The following is a 5,004-nucleotide window of genomic DNA, read 5'->3' on the forward strand; positions in this document are numbered from 1 at the left end:
AGATGCCTGGTCACAGGGTAGCTCAGTAATATTTTTTTTCTGCCATTATATGCCCTCCATCATATAATAGCAGCATTGAAATCCTAGATCTGACATCCTAGTGGGCAGACAGCTGCAATAGTGCTAAATAGAGCCTCAATAAGGAGCCCATTTTTATCCAGTACTCAAAATATTAAATCATTATAGGTGGTAGGATCTCACCTCACCAATTTAGGACCCAGATGCCTTGTTCCAGGAGGGGACCCACCCTCAGACCTTGCCGTTCAATAATAGGCAAATGTATTGATACGCACCGATAACAGAAAAGAAACTATACAAACAATCAAGTACATCTATATATCTACCAATTCTAGGGCTGTCATCAGAGTCAAGAAACATCTGGCCAGGATGCAGACTTCACTCTGAGGCTCTCTCTTAGGTGCCAGATGTCAACATGTCAGCAACCTAGAGGTGGGATGCTGAGGCCCACACCCACCTCCAGTGGGGTGGATGAGACAGGCTGGTGGTGTGCCCTCTGTCAATGGTTGCCTCAGGGACCCCTCCCGGAGGACAGGGACTTCTCAGGGAGGAGGACAAGGAGGAGCTGGGCAGCAGAGCCTTTGTTACTCCCAAGTCTGTTGTATTCTCCTTCCCTCCGGATGACTCCTGACAACTCTCCATCCATGACTATCGCTGATTGGTCTGTCTGTGCTCTTCACACTGTCCATGTTCTGTTCCATCAGTAAACTCTAAGCTCGTTACATGCGCACCCTTCCCAAAACAGGAATCTCAGGGCCCCCTCTCTGGCCTTGTGAGCTGGTGCCACCTTGTTTCATTTTATGGAGCAGTATGGTACATGCCCCCAGTTTCTCAGACTATGTACGTATATTCATTGGCCTTGTTGTGTTAGACAGCCTATCTGCTTCTGAAGGTTCAAAAAACTGAGACAGAGACTCAGGCTTTTAGAAGTCAATTAACCCCTGCTGCCTATCATGAACCATTCTAATGAATATCAGCTAATTCCCCAAAAGCAAACCTGTAAATACCATTCTTAAGCCATCACTCTTGAGCTGCCATTGTGTTGCAGCAAGAGGTTACAGAAGTGATGGCTCTTCCCTGACGATGCAGAAAGCAACAACAGAGCAGCGTAAACTAAGGATTTTATAGAGCACTTAAGAGTTGAAATCACTTGTCAAGTGGAGATACCTTCAAAAAAACCCTGAACTAACACAAAGACAGCACCATCATCACTAGAGGCTGCAGTACAGTGAGCATGAGAGAAAGACAGTGGAGATGGTTCAAAGGCATCCAAGTAACATTATCCTCAGGGAAATGGAGACAGACATGACCTAACTGCCTTTCCTGAATTTTGGAACTTCACAAACTCCTGCCACCAGTCACCAGAGAAAAAGGACAGGAAAGAAAAACTGAGAATAGGACTACTGGCAAACATACTATCAGAGTGAGTGCTTCTCTTAGTATTTTTATAAATATCCTCTTGTTTTGTTGCTGTTGTGTTTTCTCAAATTAAAACTATTTTCCCTTCTCCTTAATTAGGTTTCCTGTGTTTTAAATGCAGGTCTTAATACTCGTGAGTGGAAAAGTACTGCTGATCCTAGGCACCCATGGGAAGTATTTAGTTCATTGCAGATCTCTGAGAAGGGGCGGAAGCCAGTGTGCTTGATAACTTTAGAAGGGTCCCCTAGTTGTTTGAGCCTGGCCCTTGTTGCTGCCAACACTACCTGACAGATGGGTAGCATGTGGAGCTAGCAATTTTTCTTTCCTCCTGATCCAAAAATGATGCGTCACAGCCTCTCCGATTTTTCTGAGTGTTTTTTCTAGGTTCACTACTTTGTCTGGTTCCTCACATCATTTAAAGCAGTTTTCCTGGCTCTATGCAACATCCAACTGGTAACTTAAGTAGAACAGCTTGGGGAATCTATCCACGTACAGCTTATACATTCTGTCTGACATTAGGAACCTAAAATTTCTGCACCTGGCCAAGGGCTAATAAGTCTACCACCCATTAAGCAGAGAAGCTTTGGAGAAAGAAATGGCTCTCGCTAGGGGGGATAGTTAAGCAGCCCATCACCTGGTGAGGGACTCACCTGACAAGGGTAATCAAAGAGCCCCCTTGCCAAAGGGGATAATAGAGTCTGTGTTACCAGCTGTTAAGAGCAGAGTGGCCCTGACTCCAGGGTTTCCCTTATTTACAGAATCTATGAGCCTAGATATTTCACTGAAAGTTGTCACTGTAAGATATGCTGTAAACCCAGGATGTGCACAAAGGGAGAGGGAGTGCTTAGACTACCAAGAAGTCTGGAGGGTCAGCACAGGTCCCAGGAGCCCTGGGCAGCAGGTCATGAGGCCCTACTTCTGGAAAGGGAGAGGAAATGGAGAGACTGTGCCTAGGAAGCATGCAAAAGAAGCCAAGGAAAAGACGCTGGAACCAAAAATACAGCAACTGGTAAGCATCAAGTGAGAAGGAGCTCCATTAGGAATGTGACAATAATTAAAATGTCTTTAACATTTAACTCCCACTATGCACTTCCACATACCTCTGCCCTTTTACCCAAAATAAGTCTTTGCCACCTAAGCCCTAAAACAGTGACCAAGTGCTTTCCTTTCGGTACCATAAAAACTGCAAACCAGCAGAAAGGCAAACCAGAGAACAAGGAGCTCAGGCCAAGGAGCTCTGGAGCAGCTGGTACCAGAGATAAGCTGCTAGGGAAAGTATTTGCTTAAGGCAGACCAACTGCATGGCCTTTACACATGGGAATCCACTGGCATTCCCCCAGTTCATAGTTCTCTAGTCCAAAAAGGCATAACACAATCCAATGCCTGGAAGCTGAAGCTATCCAAACTCAGATCAGAAATAAGGAGCAAGTTTGTTTGTTTTTTTAAATCAGTGAGGGCATTTACACTCTGGAACAAACTTGGATGGATATGGCATATCCCCCTACTTATTCACATGCTTTAAGTTGAGACCAGTCATTTTTCTAAACAGAATGTATGGGCTTAGAATGCTATTGAGTAAGGCTTCTCATGTGGTCAAAGTAGATGAGCATATTGGTGCCTTTTCATCAAGTCAGTGCATCTATGATCCTACATAAGTGTAGCTATCATAGTTCTATAATCAAATCCCTAGGAGAAAGACCCAGTGAAGGCAGAAACTTAAGAAAGGACCAAATCCAGCTATTTTAAGAGACAAGGGGGATGGAGATGGCAGGATTTAGGTAGTGTTTTCAGAGTACAGTACAGTACATTTTTAGACAATCACTAATAATAATGCTACAGTAATGCCCTCCTGATTTGTTGAGCAAATGCCTGCAAATCTAACATAAATAATATAGGGAAAATATAAGAAATTAGGTTATTTGTGCTGACTGCCACTCACAGTAAGGTGTGATCTTACTTTCTCTCCTAATGAGCATCTTAGGCAAAGATTTTTCTGCACTTGATATGGAAATGGCTGCTTTCACTGGGCAAAAAGCTTTTTTTACCATCTGGTGCATGTTTGGGAAATAACTAGAACTTTACTGATCATATGTGTCCATAGATCAAATTCTGCCCTTTTAGACTCCAACAGAGCAGTAGATACTGGCTTTTCCAAGTTAAAAACAAAAGATGAGCATCTTCACTATCTGTCATGCTATGGCAACATAGAAAGTAACTTATTTGAGAGTATGTGAGATCATTAGGAATTATTTACCCACCGTACAATTCAATTGCCTTATTACAGTAATAAGTGTAACACTAGCTGGAGTCTGACATGTACAATAAAGAAAACCCACAACTGAAGAAATGTGAATTGGATTTACAGCAGTATCTTCACTATTAGTGAGGTTTTCTATTAGCCCAGTACCATGGCTAACAGAGATGTTGACAGATTGATTCCTGGGAAATGTTCTCTCTAATTGGGTATTATTGACAAAAGAATAACTTGTATAATAAAACACTGGCTGCCAACTGGAGGCGACTGCAATACTAATAGCCTGTGCAAAGGCAGTTTATGCCATGCCCAACATACCAAATTCAAACACTATTCGTAACTCCCCCAAAATCGCCAGCAGCAGAGACAAAGTGCACAGGCGGACAACTGTCTTCAATTCACTGTAGAGAAATGAGAGAGAAATATTCAAGAACAGAAAAGGGAATATTGCTTCATTATCTAAGTAGCGACCCAAACAGTTCATTTGTAAATAAACAGGATTTTGGCTACAAAAACTACGAAGTCCTGTCTGTTTGAGCCCTTCTGTGCTCGAGCAGCAGAGGTTTCCTTTGCCTATGGTTCCAAGCTTTCTTCACCCAGCATTTGGCTTTTTTCTCCCCCAATGGCCCCAAATAATGTGTTCTGCAGTGCCCAAAGCTCTTGCTCCTTTTGTGCCTCTTTCTGTGGTGTTCCTCTTTGCTCTTCTCTCACAAATCAGAGACAGGTATTCATGGGTGGCACTACGAATTTCTGGCCAATTTGCAGCATCACAAAGGCATGGCAAGAAACCTGCATTCAGGCATTCAAGTGCCCAGCCTTCTGGAGTGCCCCAGAGCATAACGAGAGCCCATACTGCTGGTGGTCCACAGCAAGAGAGATCCCAGCATGCTTTGCAGGGGGCCTCATCACTGGAGGTCCCTGAGGACTGCTAAGTGCAAGTGCAGAGGAAGATGCTGACTGGCTGGCTGGCTGGACATCCGCACTCACCAGACCCCTCCCCACACCACCATCCCAGTGGGAGCCGACCCACACTCCACCTCCTCGCTTTCCACCACCAAAAAGTCTCATCAGTTTCACTTCCAGATCACAATGGGTTCCTGCCACCTGCATGCCCCACGACTCTTGATCCAGATTGTTCCGCATTTAGAAAGTAATGGGGATACCATAGGAAATAACCTTAGTCATGAGTTGATTGATCTTCAAATAATTGGAGGGACAAATAAAGTAGGTCTATAGTTTAGTTAAGGGGGGGATGTTATTTCCAAAGGACATATTCTGACAAACTAAGGGAACCAATCAGTGAACTCGTGGGG

General features: G+C 43.9%; 1 protein-coding gene across 1 annotated transcript in view; it reads right to left on the reverse strand.

The window, feature by feature from the left end:
- Positions 1–5,004, reverse strand: part of TMEM163 (transmembrane protein 163) — a 225,187-nt gene that overhangs the window by 92,873 nt on the left and 127,310 nt on the right. The window lies entirely within an intron of this gene.

Source organism: Alligator sinensis, unplaced genomic scaffold (genome assembly GCF_000455745.1).
Source record: "Alligator sinensis unplaced genomic scaffold, ASM45574v1 scaffold277_1, whole genome shotgun sequence".
In the NCBI taxonomy this organism is placed as follows: domain Eukaryota; kingdom Metazoa; phylum Chordata; order Crocodylia; family Alligatoridae; genus Alligator; species Alligator sinensis.